The sequence below is a fragment of the Malania oleifera genome, chromosome 4 (assembly GCF_029873635.1).
Source record: "Malania oleifera isolate guangnan ecotype guangnan chromosome 4, ASM2987363v1, whole genome shotgun sequence".
NCBI classification, from domain to species: domain Eukaryota; kingdom Viridiplantae; phylum Streptophyta; class Magnoliopsida; order Santalales; family Ximeniaceae; genus Malania; species Malania oleifera.
Window position 1 is genome coordinate 3,551,120 of NC_080420.1, and position 25,185 is coordinate 3,576,304.

The following is a 25,185-nucleotide window of genomic DNA, read 5'->3' on the forward strand; positions in this document are numbered from 1 at the left end:
CAAATTATTATTGATTATGTGTAAATTTATTTTCAGAAAAACATATGTTATATTGTATATTACGAATAAAATGTACGATTGGGAAAATACTGCTATGATGATTAAAATGTATATGTATGTATGAGATGTAAGTAATTCACGATTTTAGAATATGAAGTATGACTTTTAACAGCATATGTGTGGCATGAATATTATTTTGTGTGAAATGTATTATGATGTGAAAGATTTTACGAACAAAGCATGATTTCAGGTATTATGAAAATATGAGTTATGTTGTGATGGTTTTGACGATTATGTGATAAATGATATATTTTCAGAATATATATACCTGAAATAATTTTGGCCGAGGCCATATATTTATGTTATCGGCACGACGCCGTATTTATGTTATTGGCGCGAGGCCATGTATTTATGTTATCGGCACAAGGTCGTATTTATATTATCGGCACGAGGCCATATTTATGTTATTGGCGCGAGACCACGTATTTATGTTTTTGGCACGAGGCCGTAATTACTATATTTTCGGCACGAGGCCGTAATGATGTTATATATATGATCATGTATTATATGTTATCACCACCAGGATGTTAGTTTAGTTCAGTTCAGGGGCTCGGTACCGTAGCTATATGTGTAGATCAGATATCTACGTCAGCTTAGTGCTAACCATCCCACGAGGGGATGGGAGATGGATAGTCGATGTGGCTTTCAGTAGAGTGTGGACGTCCACCTGGCAGTCCGGACCAGGGTGTGGCGGGCTCATCGTACTTACAGACATATTTGATTCGGCAGTGGTCGGCCAGCCATTGTCGGGTCCCGCCTTCGGGCTGCACAACCCGTCATGGGGGATAATACATAACACCAGCTAGCTAGTCATCCTGGGTTTGTTTTCAGTACTATAGTTATAACAGATGATTATATGTATGTTATGATTTATTAACAGATGTGAAAATATATGTTTACCCAGTACGATATGATGATATTAATAAAATTATGAAATGTACTGTATACGTACAAATGCATTAAATATTCATGTTGCCACACAGCTGTATTTAGTTTATTTTCCCTTACTGAGAAGTGTCTCACCCCCAAACTTAATTAATTTTTCAGGAGCCCCTGAGAGACCGACGGGTCAGGGCCACCGTTGAGCTAGTGAGATTACCCTGTGAGAAGGGTAAGATTTTGTAATAGCGTTAGAGTTATTTTGTGTTTGACCCTAGAGATATTTTGATGTATGTGAGGATGTATAGAAAGCTCTGGTATTATGTTTTATGATTGGATGTTTGAGATTTTATGTTTACTGCTGCTAGGTTTTCCGCTGTGTTTGACAGGTGTCCCCGCTACCTACGGGTTCGGGTTGACCATTTTATTTATTATGTGATATTTTATGTTAAGAAATTGAGGGACGTTACACCAATGATTGCGAGCAGTGCTTTCAGGAGTTGAAACACCAGCTGGTTACTGCTCTAGTGTTGACCATTCCTTTGGGGGATGGTGGATTTGTGATTTATAGCGACGCATTTCTGAAGGGCTTAGGATGTGTGCTTATGCAGTAGGGTAAGGTTGTGGCGTATGCTTCTCGGCAACTAAAGGAGTATGAGAAAAATTACCCTATGCATGATTTGGAGTTGGCTGCTGCTGTGTATGCACTGAAGATCTAGAGAAACTATTTGTACGGGGTGCAATGTGAGATCTTCACTGACCATAAGAGCCTCAGGTATTTTTTCACGCAGAAGGAGTTGAATATGAGGCAAAGGTGGTGGCTAGATTTGATTAAGGACTACGATTGCACGATCAGTTATCACCCGGGGAAGGCAAATATAGTGGCTGATGCGTTAAGTCGGAAGTCAGGACCTACAGCTGTATCTGCGGTTGTAACTCAGTGTCACATCAGACCAGATTTGGAGAGGTCAGGTATAGAGTTGGTGGTTGGTGATTATCAGGCTTATTTTGCTGGTTTGCTAGTCCAACCGACCCTATTTGAGCGTATAAAAGCAGCACAGGCTAGTGATGCGGAGTTGTCAGAGGTTATGGAAAATGTACAGCAAGGATTCGCTACAGAGTTTAACATCTCTGAAGGAGGTGTGTTGAGGTTTGGGACCAGACTATGTGTTCCGAACGATGATGAGATCAGAAGGATGATTCTAGAGGAGGCGCATCGTTCTATGTATACGGTACATTCTGGTAGTACAAAGATGTATCGGGACTTACGCGAGACCTTCTGATGGTCTCTTATGAAGAGGCAGATTGCTCAGTTCGTGGAGCAGTGTTTGACGTGTCAGCAAGTGAAAGCTGAACATCAAAGGCCGGTAGGGCTGTTGCAGCCTTTGCCTATTCGTAGAAATGGGAGCATATTTCCATGGATTTTGTGACCGGTTTGCCACTAGCGCTTCACGGGCAGAATGCTATTTGGGTGATCGTGGATAGATTGACGAAATCTACTCATTTCATACCGATGAAAGTTAGCTATCCTTTGAGTAGGCTAGCAGATTTGTATATGCATAAGATTGTGAGAATGCACGGGATACTAGTGTCCATAGTATTAGATCGGGACTCGAGGTTTACTTCCCGATTCTGGATGAGCTTGTAGGAGGCATTAGGGATGAAGCTTACTTTGAGTACAACGTTCCACCCCTAGACTGATGGACAGTCGGAGAGGACGATACAGATATTGGAAGATATGTTGCGAGCTTGTGTGTTAGACTTTGGTGGTAGTTGGATACAGTTTATGCCACTTGTGGAGTTTGCTTATAACAACAGTTTCCAATCTAGGATCAGGATGGCACCGTTCGAGGCTTTGTATGCTCGGAGGTGTCAATCTCCTTTGTGTTGGGATGAGGTTGGTGAACGTCAGGTGTTAGGACCTGAACTTGTGCAGTATGCATCTGAGAAGGTGGGTTTGATTTGAGAGAGGATTAGATCAGCTCAGAGTCAGCATAAGAGTTATGCAGATGTTCGCCGCCGTGATTTAGAGTTCGAGGTGGAGTATAAGGTATTTTTGCGAATTGCTCCGATGAAAGGGGTGATGAGATTCAGCAGAAATGGCAAGTTGAGCCCGAGGTATATCGTACCATTCAAGGTACTTAAGCGAGTGGGTCCGGTAGCCTATAGAGTTGTATTACCTCCAGCACTTTCGAGGGTCCATGATGTGTTTGACGTATCCATGTTGAGGAAGTACGTGTTAGATCCTTCGCATGTTATTTTTTATGATGAGTTGGAAATTGGGGATACTTTAGCGTATAAGGAGATACATGTCCAGGTTCTAGACTGTAAAGTTTAGAAGCTTCGTACCAGAGAGATACCGTTAGTGAAGGTATTGTGGCGAAACCACGAGATTGAGGAAGCTTCTTGGGAATTGGAAACAAAAATAAGCCGAAAGTATCTACAGTTATTTTGAGCACTTGTACATGATCCTACTGTGGGTTGGGATAGGTGGTTAGTCGTCGGGAGTGTGTATGTATTGTGAACTCCTGAGACCGTTGTATATGTAACCACGGTATTCCTCCGCTATAAGTGAGGGTATGTATGTGTATGTGTATGATGGGACTGCGCTGTGATGATCGCCAGTTCGCTCTTAAGTTGTGTCTATGTGTTCGATTGTATGTATGATTTTATGAATGAGAGACGACAAATTTTGAGGACGAAATTGTTGTAAAGAGGGGAGATTGTAAGAACCCGAACCGTGAGAAATTGGAATTCTGTAGATTTCGTTGACGAAGCCAAAATTCGTCGATGAAGGTAGAAGGCTTTTCGTCGACGAAATTCATAGGTTCGTCGACGAAGAGAAGCCGAGAGGCGGAAGTTGGAAATATCAGGGTTTGTCGACGAAGGCACCATTTTGTAGACGAAATTCCTGATATTTCGTCGACGAAATAAAATTGGTCAGGTTAAAGGTCTATAAAAGGAAAATTTTATTGCTTAACCATTAAGTTACTTCAAAATCTCTCTCTCTCTCTCTAAACTCTCTTTACTCTCTCCTTCTTTCTAGATTTCTTCGCCAATTGTTGACGGATTTGGGAAACGGAAGTTACCACGAGGATCGTGGAAGGATTCTCTACAACTTCCACGGATCGGAATCTCATTTCGGAAGTTTTCAGGTTTTGGCAAAAAATCGAGGTAAGGCTTGGTTTTCATTTCTGATATGGTAGTTTTGTAGAGGATGGTCTTGTGAGTATATTCTGTATTGTGATTTGTAAGTTTTGGAACTCTGTTCGCTGTTTAGGAGCCTTGGAATTCGAGTTTTGTTATATAAGGTTAAGGTAAGAGGAAATTGTGTTATATTGGTTATTTTTGAAATCGGACTTGGTGGAACTGTTGTCCACGGTCCTGTGTGTGTTTTGGCTACTCATTTGGGGGGGATCTAAAGGGGAAAATTATGGGTTTTTCATTAATGCAGTTTTGGGAAAAAGGGGGCGACGGGCTGAATCCGAGGTTTTGTTTAAAACCAAGTATATGTGTGATTTATACTGCGAGATTGGGATGGTCGTGCCTTGACTGTGTTTAAACTGTATTTGTTTGGAAAACCATGATTTAGATTACCAAATGAGTGCGGTTTGTTTGGTTATATGAGCATGTATGTGTGTGTGATGTATTGAATTGCTGATGGGACTGCAATTCCAAAATGAGTCCAGGTACTGAGAGTGTCTGGCTCTATATCCGACGGTGTGTGTTATCGCCTGCCTAGGCAAGAGTGTCCGGCTCTATATCCGAGGGCGTGAGCCTATTCCGGCAGATCAAGCCGAAGGGTGTGGATCCACCAATTAGCGCCGGTACGATGCCATGGGAGTCGAGTACTAGCCATGTGCCGGTGGCACCGTGCTTCGTGGATGGCTACGGGCCAACGCTGGATTGTCGCGGACCGGCTTCGGGCCGATGGGTGTGACGACACCACGTTACTGATCATGTGTGTGTATTGCGATGGGGCTACGTATAAATGGCCGCCGTATATGTGTGTGAACGCACTGTGTGAATTAGTACTGGATTCCATTCAACTGCATATATGTTGTGTCATGATAACACTCAAATGTCACACACCGATATAACCTGTGTTCTCTCTTACTGAGAGATGTCTCACCCCTGCTGTACGTACATTTTTTTACAGGTCCTTCGAGTAATCGGAACTAACGTCCTGGTGTAGGGAGCGTAGTGGCCGGTGTACTGCGTTAGCGCTTAGGTAAATGTTAGGACTGTAGTTTTGTTAGGTTGTCATTTTGGGTTGTATTTGGGCACCTAGTTTGTACGTTTTGTTAGAGTCATGTTCTGCTCTTGTATAGACTCTGGTATGGTACTGCATATGTTGTAGACAACCCATTTTTTCCCAGGCCCAATATAACAAAATTTTCATTATTATTGATATTACCATTATGTTTATTATTTTTTATTATTACTATTATCACTATTTATTATTATTATTATTATTATTATTATTATTATTATTATTATTATTATTATCTTTAACTATAAATATAATTATTATTATTACTATTTTACTATGATTATTTTCATTATTCTTATTATTACTACCATTATTATTATTATTATTATTATTATTATTATTGCCAGTATTATTTTTAGTATTTTCCTTGTAATTATTGTTATTGTTATTATTTTATTATTGTTACTTTATTATTACTACTTTCATTATTTTTATCATTATTATTATTACCTTACTATGATTATTGCTCTTTCCATCTTTATTAGATTATTATTATTACATTATTATTATTATTATTATTATATTAGCATTATTTCCATATATTTTGTTACTATAAAGATATAAATAAAAAAAATAAAAAAATAAAAAAGAAAAAGCAGAGGAGCTAGGATTTTCCAAAAATTTTTATAAAAGGAGCCCGGGGCAGCGCACAGCGGGGGCGCGGGCCAAGGGAGCCAAATAAAAAAAAAAAAAAAACTGTTTTCTTCTTCTTCTTCTTCTTCCTCTTCCTGCCAGTTGTCTCCTCGGACCCATAACCGCGCACCATCACCCTAACCTCTCACTCATCTCTCAAATCTCTCCCTCAGTTCTTCCGGCAGCTGCTACCCGAACCCCTGCAGACCATTATCACGCATCATCTCCCTTCCGGCAGCCTCCAGGCAGCAACTCACCATCCACGCAAGGCCACAAACAGCCCAGCCTGCCGCCATCGTCGCCGCCGTCCTTGCCCCTCACGACCTCACCTGCAACCACGCCTGGCCGCAGCCCTCCACGTTCTCACCTGCAACCACCATCAGTCCCCCATACACAGTCATAGCCCCGCCCACAGCTTCCTCGGATCTGCGAACACCATACCAGCCTGAAAGTTGAACCTGCTACAGCTAGAGTTCCATCATTGCCGCAGCCGAGCACCACCTGCATGAGCCAACCACCCGAGGAGTTGCTCCCCACTGCTGCTCCGCTGCCAGCCCCCTCTGCTCCAGCAACGACATCCACAGCACACCCGAGAATATCCAGCCACCATCTCCACACCAGCAGCCCAACTCCGACAGCCAAACGTCCAGTTGAACAACCATCCAGCATTGTCATCTTCCCTGCAGGTAGCCACCGCGACCAAGGACAGCCGTGAGCCCTCTCCTTCTCCAAAGGTTTGATTTTTAGGTATTGAATGTATTTTAGGGGAATTTTTTTTATTTTTATTTACTTGGTTATGTCTTGTATATATGCGGGATTGTATATTTATTTTCGCAGGTATTAAATCACTGGTGTATATTCATGTTATTTTCGTATTATTATTATTATTATTTTGTATCATCATATTATTGTTATTGCAGTGTATGTTTATGTTATGGTATATTCAGAATGTTTTTATTATGGTGTTCTATATTTATATTGCATGCTTATTTATTTTGTAGGTTCCGATTATTATGGTGTTCTACATTTATGTTATTTTATTTCGTATATTTATGCTATTGGTAGTATGTTAGTATATATTTTCACATATTTGTGTTATTATTAATGTGCAATATATTTATGTTATCGGTATTTTATTGTATATTTAATTTGCATATGTATTATTTTCATTGCCTTAATTGTTTATTGGCATATTTATATTATCATTTAATTGCATGGGTAGTTTGCATATTTATTATAGTGATTGCCTCATATAATTATTTGCATATTTACATTATTATTGATCACACATTTTATTGTGTTTCTTTTTTTGATGTTTGCTAGGTTTCCTAATTATCACATTGTTTCCATATTGTACATGTATACACTTGCATAATAGATTTGTAGTTTGAATTATTTCCATAATTGTGTTTGCATGTTGATATATTGTATACTATTTATGGGATTTAATTATTTTTACATTTGTATTGTCATATTTATATATAATATTCGATGTGCGTACCATTATTATTATTATTATTATTATTATTAGTATGGTAGGAAGCATTATTATAGTATTTTTAGTATATATGGTATTATTACTGTGTTTGTAGTTAGTATTACTTATTAGGGTAGTTTTAGTACTTTAATATATATGGTATTACTTATTATACTGTATATTTATTATTTTGTACTATGGTACTTATTTTTATATTTTAGTATTATTGTTATTATTTTTAAATAATTTCGATTTTCTTTATCCCTATGATTTTAATGCGGGGGTATGAGCCTTCGGGCTTTATGTATCTTAAGCTCTGAGGGAATATATATATGTATATATTATATTTATTTATTTATTTATTTATTTATTTTTTAGGTGTATTTATAAATTCATAAAAGGAGTAATTTAAAGACTTTTTAAATTAACTTAGGGATAATTTCAAATTAATTAGGTACCGTTCGTAAGAACGGGCGCATAGGGGGTGCTTGTACCTTCCCCTTGCGTAACCAAACTCCCAAGCCCAACTCTGATAACGTAGACCCATTCTACCCCTAACGGGGTAGTAATCATATGATCTAACCATACTAAAGGTTAGTGGCGACTCAAATATTCCTATTTTTCCTTGAAAATTTTAAAACACATTTTTATTTCGCCGCCCGGTGCACACGCGCTCCGGGACGTCGCAACAGATATGTTGATATAGAATGACTTTTTCTGCTGCGTATATGATTATGTTGGATGTATTTAAGGTGCTTGGGATCATCCATTGTACTCTATCTTTGATGATTTGTATGATACAGAGACATGTTAGGTTACTTTACTCACCTCTGGGTCCCATTTCGGGGTTCGGGGCGTGATAGAAATTACAAACATGCATGAATATTAATTAGTTTGAAAACCAAGTTAAATTATACATGTAATTATTCAAATATTCAAACTAAACAATACATAATTACATTACATACATAGAAATTCGAATTATAATATTAGTTATTTACTTGTAATATATTTCAAAATGTGATAAATTAAATAGATTAATTAAGGTTGAAAATTTAAATGGGTTGATGGATTAAGCGGGTATACCCATTTATGACCCAAATAATTATATGTGTCTATCCTAACCCTTGAAGACACCCTAGTTTGCCTTACCGTTATATAGAAAAATTTAGGTCTTTTACCTTACTTTTCGTTTTGATTTGAGACTTTTTTAGGGTAGTTTTGAAGAATGAATTGGAGTGTCATCTAAGGTATTGGCCTAAGTGTTCACTCTTCAGACAGAGTTCGACAAGTCTTCTTATCTTTTCCTTCATGTTTTCACCTTTTCTTCTTTGTTTTTTTCCATTTTTGATCATTTCGGATAATCTAGAATAGCTTGAAATGTTTAGGTGGGGTCCAACAATTTCACCCTCGAGCATGTAAATTGAGGCAAGTTGATGTCATTATGGGCTTTTCTAGTCTCATTCTGCCAAATCAAAATGCACCAAGTGATTTGGGGCAATTTGAAATGGTAAGGAGATGCCTGATGATGATTTTGTCCTTAGAGACTCAAATCGGGGCAAAACCACCGTCATTACAGGCTTTTCTGGTCTCTTTCTACCAAATCAAATTGTATTGGGTGATTCGAGGTAGTTTGAAATTGTAAAGAAATGTTTGATAGTTATTTTGACCTCAAGCATGCAAATTGGGGCAAAATCGTTGTCATTCCGAGCTTTTTTTTTTTTTTTTTTCACTTTCTATCAGATTAGACTATATTAGGTGATTCAAGGCAATCTATAAATGGTAAGGAGAGGTCGGATAGCGATTTTAAATTTGGCGAGCAAATCAAGGCAAAATCCTATCATTTTTTGCTTTTCTTGTAAAGACCCACATTGACCCTATGAGTCATACTCGGTTTTGAAAATGACAAATACTTTTTGTTTTTTATGGCAATCTAGTTCATGTGCAGGTTTATATTCGCAGATACTTTGATGGAACATAAAGTAGAGCATGAAGACCTTGAAGATTAATTTTATGTCGTAATTCATTATTATTCAATCTAGGTCTATAATAGTAATTAGGGAAAATGGTTTGTAATAATCAATGTTTTACCCGCATAGTAGGATGGATAAGCTCAAAGGATTATTGAATGACCTTAGGATCCTCTTATTTTTAGGGTATATGTCCAAAGGCCTTAAATCAACCATAGGACCCACAATAATGCATAAATGAGTGCCCTATTAAAATTAAGTTAATCACCATATGAATAGGGACAACATTTTAAAGAGAAAATGACCGAAAATGCCGAAGTTGGCATGTTCGGTCAACCAAACTTAGTTACACTGAGATCCTCGGTCGATCGAACCCCAACCCAGTCAACATGTTGACCGCTCGATCAACCGACTAGAAACATATAGCAACGCCGTGGTCGACCGAACCTCCCTAGGTTAACAAGTTGACCTCTCAGTCGACTGACCAGAAACATATAGGCAACGCCCTGGTCGATCGAACCCCCACGTGGGAATTTCCAACCGCCCAATCAACCGAACCTCCTAGCTCAAAATGATCCAATCAACTGAACCGCGCAGATTTGGAAAATCGCTTTTGAAGCCCTTAAGTATGGTCGACCATCTTCCTAGTTCAAAATTCTCTGACCGAACCCAGACACTCGGTCAACCAAACTTTAAGTACGGTCGACTGATGCTCTCAGATAGCAAAAATTATCGAGGTTAAAAATGCTGTTATTTTTATTAACCTCACTTAAACTTTTGCAAAAATGACTCATATGTCCCAAACGGTTATAATTTTGAGGAAGTCTGTATATACCTCCTCATTTGAAAAAATTAGTGAGAGATTAGCAAAACAATTAGCAAATTTTCTTTGATTTTCAAAAGCTTTATTTCTCATATTCAAGCTTCATTTCTTCTATCTTACTCATCCTTATTGCAAACCTTGCTAAGTAAGAGTGTTATTGCGAGTTTCTAGTTAAGCTTATACTCTCGTTAGTTCTAGTTGATTGAGATATATTTTTTGTAGATACCCAAAGAGTTATAGTAGTTAAATAATAAAAGAAATGAGGAAGTAAAGGAAAATTTTTAAGAAAGTTAGCAGGGTCTCGTCGACGAATAGGCTTCTTGGGATTGTCGATGTAAAGATCCGAATTGTGATGCCCCGAACCCGCCAAGTGGGGCCCGGGTGCCTTGTGTTCTAATCACCTGTATCAGATACCATAATTAACATGCCTGTAGCGAAAAAATAAATATCCTCAAGTAAATACCAGAGTTCTATATAGCAACCCAAAAACAAACACTACAACATCCAGATGTCTATATCCACAACCAGTATTTAAAACATAATCCCGTACAAATATATCTATACATATATTAGTATCTCACAATACCCCAAAAAGTAACCAGCAAAAACAGTCCCAGCATAGGCCTTCAAACCCGGTCTCCAGCAGAACCTAAAAAATTGTTAATCCACCAGGGTGAGACACTTCTCAGTAAGGGAGGAATAAATTATAACAGTGTGTGACAAATGAGTTTTAATATTTACATATCAAAATAAACTGCTTCTCATATAATATCAATAACAACTGAGAAAATGTACCATTAATAACATTCCCGACATCTAATATCATACACACATCCAATATGCACAAGTACATAATTTTTATGCAGGCGAAAGTTCCCAAGGATAGGGAAGATTACCCGCCCATACAAGGAGCTTCCCTCTACTCTGGTACCTTAAAGATCCCTACCAAAGCACTCACCTTACTCAATAAGCCCTCAAGTGGAGAATTACCTCACCGTCAGTATACACATTTTAATTATTTTAAAGGCAAAGGCTTCCGAGGATCGAGATGTCTACCCACCCATACAAGTAGCATCCCTTTGCACTGATGCCAAGAAACTACCTATCAGAGCACTCGCCTTTCTCAGCAAGCCCCTGGTGGTATGTTTATCTCTCCGCATGCACACACATGCATTCACAATATGCTATATCATTATTATTATGCTATAATTAAATTCACATGCGCACAACACATCCACACAGAAATCATGCATCTCATACTTCGCCTTCCAATGTCCTCAGTACGTGGCCCACACAGAGCAACTGCGTACATATCAGTACGTGGCCCACACAGGCGCCTACGTACTTCTTATCTACACATGACCTACACAGGCACCACTACCCAAATAGGGTACATAACATGGCCCACACAGGAACCACCATCCACACAGGATATATAACATGGCCCACACAGGCGCCATTATCCACACAGGATATAATGTGGTCCACATAGGCACCACTCCAGCTTCCGTGACACATGGCCCACACAAGCACCACTATTCACCATATCCAATCCCCATGACCTACCCGTCGTACATCAATATAATAAGCTCTTCAACCTGCCAATGTCCAACCCTATATAAATGAAAATATGACGAGCTCCTCGACCTGCCAATGTCATATCATGATTTATATCTAGGCAATATAACAACATCCTCATGCCAATATTATATTGAGATGTATACGAATAACCACACAAATTAGTTCACACAGACGCATTAATGTATTTCCACACAGGAATCCAACAAATCAATACATTTCCCACACAGTATCCCAACAGATCAATACATTTCCACTTAGGAGTCAAACATAACAATTCATTCATCATGCCATAATCATTCCAAACATCCCCACATGCAAACCCAAATACCACAGTAATTCATATTCAATCTATTAAGAGATTGTTCCCATGTCACATGAATTTAATATCATACGCAATTATCCCAAATATAAATCTTAAACAAAATCATCATTTTCCAGTATTCAAATTGTTCTAAAAAAATCATATAAATAAATAATAATTTTCATATACTCGTAAATAATCAGTTCACCTCAATAAAATACTGATATAATTTTATTCCTCCTTACCTAATTCCCTGAACCATACCTGCAGGGCTCCCAAAATTATACCCGCAGTGTTCACCCGAACCCTGATTCAATCAAATCAACCCGAATAAAATATTATTTTAATATTTCCTAATTTACAATAATTAAATAACAATTAATTTCTAAATAACCCATTTATCCTAATTTTGAGGCTATTTCTATAACGACCCCACGAGAAATCTGTTTCACTAGACTTGTAGATAATCATTCCTAGATTCTCGTGGTGGTGTCCGATCACCCATTTGGCTTAAAATTTAAGAAAAATTGAGGTAAGAATGAGAATTTTCCTTACCCTAAGAGATATGCCTACATTACTCCTATTACAAATCCGCTTCGGTACATATGTCGGTGGCGAAGAATGGAGTCCAGTGGTATTTTCATATTTTCGATTGGCCGAATATTTGCCGAGAAATTGAGGAGAGAGAGAATGAGAAACGGAGGAGAGAGAGAGAGAGAGAGAGAGAGAGAGAGAGAGAGAGAGAGAGAGAGAGAGAGAGAGAGAGAGAGCGTACGTGAGAGAGCTTGAGAGAAATTGAAAGGCGCAGAAAGAAGGCTCCAGAACTTGAAGAAATTGAACTATGCAAAGGTGAAATCAAAGCCTCTGGATTTCAGGATCAAAGCAAAAAAAAAAAAATCTATCCTGAAGCTTCTTCCTTAACATATAATATACTATATTACTTTTATATATATATATATATATATATATATATATATAACTTATATTATGTATTACTTTAATCATTACATATATTATTTTAATTAATTAATAAATCAATTCAATTATTTATTTATTTATTTGTTTGTTTAATTTAATAATATTTAATTAATTAATCTTAATTTTTTTTCCAGGTTACTACACGAATAATTATCATAATTTAATAACAGAAGGAAGAGAGGAAAGAAGAATTAAAGGAAGAATATAACAGGGTCTCGTTGACGAACACAGGGGATTCATCGACGAGCACACATGAGGGGCTCGTCAACGAGGACGTGTCTCGTCGACGAGAAGATACTGAGAGATTATATGTCAGTTCCTGAACTTCGTCGACAAGGAGTAGTTATTCGTTGACGAATGTACTTCGTGGCCTCGTCAACGAAGTGACATGTCTCAACGAAGTGACATGTCTCGTCGACGAAGCTTAGAGTATAAATAGTCCTAAATTCGAATTTTTACATAGAATTATCAGCAATATCCTCTCTCTCTCTTTCTCTTTCTCTCTCTCTCTCTCTCTCTCTCTCTCTCTCTCTACGGTTCTTCCCTCTTCTCTCTTCCATCCTTGCCCCTTTTTTCATCGGATCGACGATCTGAGGCCACCACGACGCTCCTAGGAAAGTTTTCCCCAAGTCTGCTGGAGCAGATCGTTGGTGGGGTTGGGTTGAATTTCATCCCAATCTCAGGGTAAGACATTTTATTCAGTATTTGCCTTTTCCATAGTTATAAGAAATGCCTTTTCCATAGTTATAAGAAACGTAGTATACGAAGAAATAATGATATTTTGTTTTGGAAAATGTTGTTTTCAGGGTGTTGAGTGGGGAACCCTGCGAGTGTAGGAACAGTCACAGAGACTTTCGCATAAATCAGGTAAGGGAAATATGCTATGCTAGAAAATCTTAGTATGATTCCAGTATAAATTATATGTTTTTACCAGATTATTATTCAGAGCAGGAATTTATACAGTTTATAAATTATGTTTAAGATGTTTTAATTATTGTGTGGCATGAGAAAAGGGATATAATACAGAATCATGTTTTACAATATGTATATAGAAACATGTTTTACAGTATTTTTAGGATCATGTTTTACAGAATATACAGACAGGGAAATGCTTTTACAGTTTTTCATAATACCATGATTATACAGTTTTACAGTACCATGACATATAAATTTACAATTTATTTCAGAAATATAGTTGATACATATACAATTTATTACAGCGTCATGGTTAATACAGAATCATGGTAAAATAGATAGATTGTATATAGAAATGTATTATATAGTATCAAACCCTAATGGACCATTAGAGATCAGATTATAGAGCACGGTACCGTTGCTATTTTCAGCTCAGAGTGCAACCACATAACTCAGATATTATGTGGATTTATAGCAGTCGATCGTGCCTATGAAGTGGACAGGCTCCCCATCAGTTAGGGTTGAGGAGGCTGATAGGACTTTCATAGAATAGTGATTTATCCTGGTAGGCCAGCCAGTGATAAGTCCCACCCACGGGCCGCACAAGCCTGTCATAAGGGGTTAAATCATGACATACAATTATCCATCTAGGGAAGTTTTCTCAATTATTATATGTATATACAGATTTACAGAAACAGAGGATATAGCTATGTATATTAGAAGTAATATGAATAGAAAATTCATAAAGACATATATGTTAAGCAACATAGATATAAGTTATGTCATATGTTATTTATACCTGTATCTTCAGATTCAGTTAATCATGATATTTTTAAATCAGATTTTTACAGAAGTGTAACTCATTTGCCACACACTATCAATAGCATATTTCATCTTACTGAGTATTGTCTCATCCCGGTGATTTAATATTTTTCAGGTGATCCAGTTAGGCGAGCAGATAAAGCTCGTAGGTAGAGGGGCTACAGTACTACCCTTTCTGAGGGTGAGTATTTTGGGAAGTTATTTTGTATATCCCTAGTTTCAGTAGGGAGTATTTTTGGAGAACAGTTGTGTATGTACAGTTTGAGGAATACTTAGACACTCTGGTATTGTAGTATATATGGGGATACATTTTTATGTATTCAACCTCTCGTTGCTTAGGTTGATGGTTAGATTTAAATTAGCAGGCATCGGAGCAATATAAATTTTGGTATATATATATATTTTAAAAATTAGCAGGTCATTACAGTTGACGTGGACACGTGTCTCGTCGACGAGAAGATACCGAGAGGATAATTTTCAGGACCTGAATTTCGTCGATGAGGAGTAGGGGTTCGCTAACAAAACTCCTCTTGAACTCTTCGACGAGGTGACATGGCTCGTCGACGAGGCCACGTGTCAAGACATTTATAAATATGCAGGAAATGGGTTTTTAGCGAAGGAAATTCTCTCTCCCTTATTTTCTCTCTCTAAAAACGGGATTCTCTCACTTCTCTCTAAGTTTCTGGCTCTGTCTCTCCCCTGTTCGATGATTAGAAACTACCACAGTGATCCTGGAGAGATTCTCTACAACATAGTCGGAGCAAAATGTTGATTTGAGAAGTTTGGGAACCATCCCAAAATCAGGGTGAGTGGATTATTTGAGTATTTCCAGTATTACCAAGTTCATTTGAGCCTAGATTTAGTATTATATGTGTAACGACCTGTTAAAATTGTATATATTTATATATTAAGTTAAACTGCGCCGATAACTCCTGGTGGAATAAAACATCAACCTAAGCAGCGAGAAGTTGAAGTCAAGTATCCACAACCATATACATATACAATACAATACTAGAGTGCTAAATATTCCCAAAATATAAATACATAACTGAACTAGGGCTACACAAAAATACCCTCTACCTGCGAGCTTGATCTGCTCGCCAAGCTGGTCACCTGAAAAATATCAATTAAATGGGATGAGGCGACGCTCAGTAAGAAGAAATATGCTATTACTAGGGTGTAGCAAGTGATTCATATACTTGGAGAATCTTATTTAAATAAAAAAAATACTATATATAGCAAAACTAAGAAAACCTGTATACCTGTTATCATATAAAACATGCTTACGTAGATTAACATAAACTGATTATTCAGAATGTTCTATTCATAATACTGATAATACTTGTAGAATAGTTGTCATCTGTAAATCTGATCATAATATGTATAAATAATAACTGTGAAAATTCCCTAGACGGATAACTGAAGTCATGAATTAACCCCTCATAATAGGGTTGTGTGGCCCGAAAGCAGGACCTAACCTGGCTGGCTAACCAGGGTAAGTCAACTGAACTCCGATAGTCAGATCAGCCCCCTTAACCCATATCTGAAGGGGAGCCTGTCCACAACATAGGCACGATCGACTTCTGAATACCACCTATTATCTGAATAGGGGTTGCACTCTGAACTAAATATAGCTACAGTACCATGCTCTACTGCTGAATATGGTCCTTTGAGTCTGATACTATATACGTAACTGATATTTTTTAAAAAATACTGCTTTTACCATGATTCTATAACATCTGAAATAACCATAACATCATATAAATTGCTGAGTAAGCTGTAATAATTGAGATTCTGAGATATTTGCATATCTGAATAACTGAAATATCTGATTTACTGTATGAACTAAATGTTATGGCTTTGAAATAGGTATATCATAATATTCTGAAAATACTACAAAATACAAGTTTCTGCATGTATGCTGAATATCATGGTATTCTGAAAATTATGGAAACCTTGTACTGAACTAATACTAACTTATGCCACACAATTAAATATCAACATTATCAGGCTCTGAAACTGCATAAATAATCTGAATAATAATTTGCTGAAAACATATAATTTATACTGAATTATAATAGGTTTGCCTAACATAGCATATTTCCCTTACTCGACACCTACTAAAATCTCCTATTGTGATGGGTCCTACACCCGCTGGGCTCCCCACTCAATACCCCGAAAATCAAATATTCTAGAACAAAATATCACTATTTCCTTGCGTACTACATTTCTTACAACTGCTGGAAAGCCAAACTTTGACAAAAAGACCTTACCTTGAATCTGGGATGAAATTCAACTTTGTCCCACCATGGAGCGTCATGGTGGCCTCAAATTGTCGATCCAGCGAACGATGAGGCCGAAATTGAAGAGAGAGAGAGAGAGAGAGAAGGAACTGTTGAGAGAGAGAAGAGAGAGAGTTCCTCTGAATTTCTGCGTAAAAATCCTCGTTTAACACTATATATACTGTGGCCTTCGTTGATGAAATTCAGAGTCGCCCAGATATATTCTTGGTATCAACTCGTCGACGAAGGACGCCATCGTCGATGAACCCAAAGTGCAATGTCATCGATGAACGTGAAGCATTCGTCGACGAAGTCTGCTTCCTCCTTATATTTCTGTTTCCATTTCCCTCCCTCTTTATTATTTAAATACCATTATTCTACGGGTCATTATAATATGGGAATATATTGGAGTTTTGTGAAGTAAATTAGAGTATTATATTTTCAGGAATATGGTGTTTTGGGACCTTGTAGGCAAGGGTTGAGGACCCTAGTGGGTGGTATTTTAGGAACCCAGGTAAAATGATATATGGATTATAGTTTAGGAAATTGTGCATATGGATTTGGGGAAATATGTATGTGATGATTGTTTAGGTGAATTCAGTTGTTTGATTGGGAAATTATATGTGTGTATCTTAGGAGGTTGAAATGATAAAATGCCGCACGAGAGAGATTGTAATAGCAGTTAGTGTTCAGATAGTCAAGTAAGAGAAATATGCTATGCTAGGAAATTTTAGTATGATTTCAGTATAAAATATATGTTATACCAGATTACTATTCAAACCATAAAATATTAGTATAACAGAAAATACAGTTTTCTGGGCATGTAAATCTTATTATTTAATTGTGTGGCATGAGCTTGGAACAGACTTGTACAGTATTTATACAATTTACAAATACCATGTTTTACAATATACTAGACAACAAATATCATAGAAACATATATTTACAGCATTTTCAGAATACCATGATTTCAGTCAGATATTTATATTATCATATCAGTTTACAGTGTTTTGGTTATTAAAAAATCATGGTAAAACAGTAATATAGATATTTGGTTACAAATATAGTATCAGACCCTAATGGACCAGATTCAACCAGCAGAGTACGGTACTGTAGCTATATTTAGTTCAAAGTGCTATCGCATAACTCAGATAGTATGTAGATATCAGCAGTCGATCGAGCTTATGTTGTGGACAGACTCCCCGTCAGTTAGGGTTGAGGAGGTCGATCTGACTTTCGGAGTCCAGTTGACTTATTCTGGTCGGCCAGTCAGGATAGGTCCCACCTCCAGGTCACACAACCCTGTCATAAGGGGTCAAATAATGACTTTCAGTTATCCATCCAGGGAAATTTTCTCAGTTATTATATATATACCCAAATTTACAGAAACCATAAATGTACCTATAAATATTAGAAGTATTATGAATAGAAAATTTAGAAAAACAGTTTATGTTAAGCAACATAAGTATAAGCTATACTGTACATCATTTATACGTGTTTTCTCAGATTCAGTTATTTATGGTATATCTAAATCAGATTTACAAATATGTACACTCACCTGTCACACACTAGCAATAGCATATTTTGTCTTACTGAGCGTTGTCTCATCTCAGTGATTTAATATTTTTCAGGTGATCCAGTTAGGCGAGCAGATTATGCTCGCAGGTAGAGGGGACTACAGTACTGCCCTGACAGTAGGGTGAGTATTTCGGGTAGTCATTTTTGAGTAGTCCTTAGGTTCAGATGAGGATATTTTGGGGATGGTTGTGTATGTATATTTTGGGAAATATTATGACACTTTGGTATTGTATATATATATATGGTTATGGTTGTATGTATTCTACTTTCCGCTATTTAGGTTGGATATTGTGTCTCAGATTCCACAGGCCCTATCTGGTTCGTGATGATGGTTTGAGTTATATTTAAAGGTATCAGAGCAATGAAACTTCACAGTTATATATAGCAGTGAAAAAAAAATGGTATGAAAAATTTGGTCATTACATTTTTATCCAAGAGTAAGCTCGAGTTTTTCTAGGGGACTTCACTAATAAGTCTTCTATAGGAAAACTTCGTAAAGCTCATGAGTTTTGTATCATCATTGCAATACTCAATAGCTCATATTGCTTTTTTTGTGAAATAAATTTTTTACGAACCATTTTCAAATATCCCTTGTGCTTAGTTTTGAGAAAAATACTTTTGGGATATTTGCTTGTATTGTGAAGATCTTTGTTATTGTACCTTTTGATTGATAATATCATCTTGACACAAATATCAAATAATTTTTACAAACCAATTTCAAATATCTTGTGTGGTTTATTTTGAGAAAAATATTTGTTGAAGGTGTTTGAAAGTGTGCTTGAAGATAAACACTATTTTACAAATCAAATTCAAATATCTCTTGTGATTTATCTTGAGAAAAATATTTGTTAAGGATATTTGAAGTGTGCTTGAGATCTTTGTTGCTGAATTGTGATTGATACTGTTGTTTTTTGACACAAAGATTTTTTCACATACACTCTCACGAACTTATTGTCATATTTGCATTAATCTTTGAGAGTAGACATTAAGACTACACTAAACTTATCATATCTTATCATTTGGTAGTGTGTTGATTATATTGGTACATATCTGCTTAGTGTAAGAAGCATTTTACGTGTACGCACATTATCGGTTAAATTTGTTGTATTCCAAGCACGAGCCTGAAGAGGGAGACTAGCCCTGTTGAATAATCTTAGATTGACGTAGACTCAATTAGGAAAGTTAGGTGCACCATCCTGGTAAGGTGTAGGTTGAGGTCGGTCCCATGAATTGATCTGATTGTAAATGGTGCCGCTCCACCCGTTAAGTGAGCTTATAGTGTAATCCTTGTATAGGTGTGCCAAGGTGGGGACGTAGGTAGTATTGGCCAAATCCCGATATCATATTCGGTGTCACTTTTACATTTCCTACATTATATTCTACTTTGTGCTTGATTTAAATTTGTCTGCTGAATATACTGCATATCTGATTGACACGTCATTATATCTGGTTGAGAAATACTAAAATTGTGGTGCATGTACTGAAAATTATTTAATATATTGTATCTGCAATTTCATATATACTTAAACTGCTCTTAGGTTGCGTTATATTGTTGCTAGATTAGTTTAACTTAGGAGGAAATTTTTAAATACCAATTTACCCCCCCTCTTGGGATTGCACAAAAGCTAACAACCTGGAAAATTATAATGATTAAATAATTAGGAAAATAATAAATGGAATAGATAAATAAAGAATAAGGGAAAAAGGGAAAATTTTGGAAAGTTAAACAGCAGACCTCGTCGATGAATATCCTGTCTTCGTCGACAAGTGTTCTTCTAGAGATCGTTGACGAAGTTCAGTCCCTCGTCAACGAAGATATCTTAGCAGATTTCGGATTTTTAGTTTCGTCGACGAACACAATATCTCGTCAACGAAGTTTCTTCTGTAACTTGTCAACAAATCCTGTCTTCTCGTTAACGAATTCACATGGCAACATCATGTATAAAAAGATCTAAAGTTGCTTCCTTGCGAAGAAATCATTCTTCCTCCGATTTTCTCTATTTAAAACGTCATCTCTCCCTTCTCCCTCCAAATTTGCTCGGATTCAGCCCAAATCGACAAACGAAGACCGCTACGATGTTTTAGGGAAGATTCTCTACACATATAGAGGAACAGATTTCTAAACTGGACTTTTCGGGAAACGCTCCAAAGTTGAGGTAAGGTTTAAGATTCTTAGTTTTGGGATTTTAAATGTTTTTTTGAGGTTTATAAGTTGAGAAAATGTAGAAAAAATAGATTATTTGGGATTTATCATGGTAACCCTTTTATCTTTTTATTTATTTTATTTTATTTTTATTTTTTTGTATTACATAGGAACTCCAGCCACCAACAAGCCCTTCGGACCCCCTAGTGTGACACCAAAATAAATACAATAATGAAATTGTGATATCATCTTAAATAAACTTAAGTTAGCAATATATAATATTAGAAGTTTTTTTATTTTTATATGTTACATATGTACACAAATGGCATAAATAATATTGCACAAGTATCTATATTATATATTAGGGAAAGAGATTTTTGGTGTTTTTATTTTTATTTTATTTTTTGAGTTTTTAGAAAGTGTATATTAATTTTTTTATACTAGACATACATAAGGACTCAATAAAAATAAAGCGATAAATATACTTAAATAGTATTTTTGGGATTGTTATATTAATTTGTGTGAATTAAATGAAATTCAATATTATTTTATATTTTAAATCTAGACAAATGTAAATTTAAAATCGAAATTCTCAATCATAAGGTTTTACAAAAATCACCGCACTAGCTTCACAATTATGCCATGTGGTAGCCAATTACGAAAAAGGACATACAAAACCTGTCAAGAATGGGATTCGAACCCATGCCCTTTCGGACCAGTACCTGAAACTGGCGCCTTAGACCAACTCGGCCATCTTGACTTGATACTTCCTGTCCTCAAACAATTAATTTTACTTACAACCTCCACGAATCTATTGTTTAAAACTTTTTAAAAATGATAAGAGTAAATAACTAATTAAATAGTAAAAGGGTTTTTTTTTGGATAGTTATAAATAATTGCAGGGGTATTTTGAGATAATTATTAATTATAAGGATAAATTTGGTTTTGAGATAATCGTGGACAGTTAAAGAAATATTTTAGAATAATAATTGATAGTTATAGATAGATAAACATATTAAATGGTTGGGTATGGGTCAAAATGGATAGGATCATTTATGAGCTATTGTATTAAGTACATAATAAATTATATAGTTTAATTTCAATTGATAATTATGGTAAATACTATAATTACGTTTCAATATAATGATATACATATCTTAACCAATGAGCTATTGATAGAATTCCTTGTCGACTCTTTATAAAATATTCATTTGGACGAGGACTTTCAAACATATCGGAAGCTACCCATTGCAATATTGTAACTAAGTCAACTATAATTTTAATAGTTTTTCTTACTTAGACATACTTAATATTATCTATAATTTATTGTTACATGTATTTTGACCTCAAAGCAAAATTTCGATAAATACGTGTTAATTTTGAATTTTATATATATATATATATATATATATATATATAGAGAGAGAGAGAGAGAGAGAGAGAGAGAGAGATATGAGGAAGCAATATAATTTCATTAATATATTAAAATTGGACTTCGCTTTTTTTTTTTTTTAGGATTATTGTTACGGCAGCAGCCCCTCTCCCCATGAAACCTGTCCCTCACTCTTCACATTTATTATTATATTATTATTGTTATTATTATTATTATTATTATTATTAAGGAAGGTTCAATCATGTGCCGTACAAATTTAAGGTTTTTTTCTTAGGCTTCTAAATTTTAAATTTTGAGTTCGATAAAGGTGGAGAAAGCTTCGGAATCAGAGATGGATTAGTTCATGTCTTGTGAAATCAAGTTTCCTGTATACACCTAATTGATTCAAAAGGGATAATCCAATCATATATTGACTAATTTCTTCACTCAGGAGATGGCTTCACAAAGTTTTGTTACATGTGATGATTACTTAACTGTCTATTTGATTTTATAGGAAATTAATTTGAAAATTTTTAAGTTGGTTGCTCCAATGAAAAACATTTTAAATGTGAAGGGCACAGAAAGGGTAAAATAGTCAAGTATTTGAATTTTAATATGACTATTTAATGGTAATTAAATTGATACAAAAAAGTATACGAACCTCAAAAGTCAAATATTAGTAGAAGTTTGGGAAATTTTTTAAAGTAAAAGGGGTTAGGGTTCACGAGTTTTTCCTGCTCTTTAGCAAAAATTTAAATACTAAAAATACTATAAATTTAAAAACGTGAAAGAACGAAATAGTTCTATTTATGTCTTGTTCATTATAAATGGTAAGCTCAATGCGTCCGAGAATAACCATCATAATTAGTCTAGTTCGGACCCATAAAGTCAATTCGACAAAATACATGCACCCTAGTTGTCCTACTAACTCACATAACATCGACAATAAGGAGAAATTAGAATATGTTAAATTGTTAGGAAGAACACTTACTTTTTATTTTTATGTTTAAATAATTATAAAAATTAAATTATTTTTAGAACTCTATATTTATGTGAAACTTTAGAAAAAAATAATTTTTATTTTAAATCTTTTTATCTATATATTTTAATGACTAAAAAGTAATATTACATTTTTGTAATTATTTGAAGTTAAAAATAAAAAATTAAATTGTTTCACAAGTAAACATGCCTTGCATTTTCTCATTTTGTGACCAAAGCAAATGAGAAAGGAAGCCATATTTGTATTTTACAAAATAAACTTTTGATTTTTTCTTAAATTAATTTTAATTTAATTTTTAATTATATTTTGAAATAAACAAGTAATGTCACAAAATCAAATTAAGAACCTTTTTTTAATAAAAAGAACACAATAAATATAGTTAAATAGTATTTACGAGCATAACTTTAGAATTTTTTATTTAAATTTATATGAATTTGGATGAAATTTAATACGATTCCGTACCATGTTTTGCCCAAGTCCACATAAACACAAATCTAAAGTCTAAAATCGAAACTCCCAATCACAAAATTGGTTCACTTATAGATGATTACTTTCTATTTGTACATTACTAGTTTTTAAACATGTATTTCCTTAAAAATACACTTTTATCCTTTACTTTTTCTAACCGAAGAGCTCTCAACACATCTCGTCGAGGTACATAGACGGACCGAGTTAAAATAAATATAATTTGATATTTAATAATTTAATTATTATATTAATTCATATCAACATCCTGATTTTATATTATTTCCAAAATTTACTTTCGAAGATGAGTTTGAAATCTAGTTTATTCAAACCAAATTTATTTAAAGAAATAATGAACTTAGCTCAAATTCAAGTCAAGCTTATTTCAGATCAGATGGATGCGGAAAAATATTAGATATATCATATCTAATATGATTTTGTTATGATAGAAAAAACTAATTAATTTAGTTAAATACATACATATGGTGAAATCGTATTACATTCTGTGTATGCATCCGATATATCTAATAATTTATATGACGGTTTAAAATTAATAAAATGGATTATTTGTAAAATGGGTTGAATTTAGTTGGATTAGAACTATAGGATTTGAAAACAAATGTAACATCTAATTTTCAAGTTACGACTACCTTTGAATGTAACCATTGAAGCATACTGAAGTAATTTTGAAAAAAAGAAAAAATGAAAAACAAAAAATATATTTATTTTATTGATATAATGTAATAAATAAGATAGGGTACAACTACTTCACCAACCTAGGTCCTAATAATATTGTAGCTAAGTCAACTTAATACCATCTATAATTTATTGTTATATGTATTTTGGCCTAATGGTTGAATTTGGATAAACCCGAGCTATTTTTTAGGATTGTCATGTGGCGATTTTGTGTTGCTCTCCGGTGATGTTTTTGGTGGATAAATTTGAATTGTGAAGAGCTTTATTCTTTATTTGACCAAATTGAATGTATTTTTAAATTTAATTGACCCAACGAACACTTATTTATGTAGTATTATAGGAAGAGTAGGTGTACTATCGATCTAATAGAGATAAGTGTTCCCCCAAATATTAAAAACAAATGAAAAAATGATATTCTATTTATATATATATATATATATATATATATATATATATATATAATTTTAAAAGAGTTCATGGTAGATTAGAGAACCCTAGCTGCCCTATAAAATCTTTTTTTAAAAAACATTTGCCATAAGTTACACGAAGATCTATTTATTTTATTGGATAAAGTAACATAAACTTGACTTGCCCAATTTACATAGCATCAAGAAAATTGACAAAATAAATACTCTAATTGTCCCACTGACATATATAGCGTCAAGAAATTAGAGTATGTTCAATTGTGAAGGAGAACACTTATTTTTTAAATAATTGCAAAAAAAATTTATTTTTAAAACTCTCTATATTTATGTGAAAATTTAGAAAAAGAAAATATTTTTTTAATTTTTAAATATTTTTACGTACTTATTTTTAACGATGGAAAAATAATATTACATTTTTGTAATTCTTTGAAGTTAAAAATTAAAAAAAAAATGAATTTTTTTTGCAAGTACACATGCCTTATATTTTCTCATTTTGTAATCATGGAAAATAA

At 34.9% G+C, this 25,185-nt stretch overlaps 1 non-coding gene across 1 annotated transcript; it reads right to left on the bottom strand.

Annotated features, from left to right (window-relative positions):
• Positions 1 to 21,394: 21,394 nt before the first annotated feature.
• On the bottom strand, positions 21,395 to 21,475 carry TRNAL-CAG (transfer RNA leucine (anticodon CAG)). The gene has a single exon. It is a non-coding gene; the product is annotated as a tRNA-Leu (tRNA).
• Between the last annotated feature and the right edge of the window lie 3,710 nt (positions 21,476 to 25,185).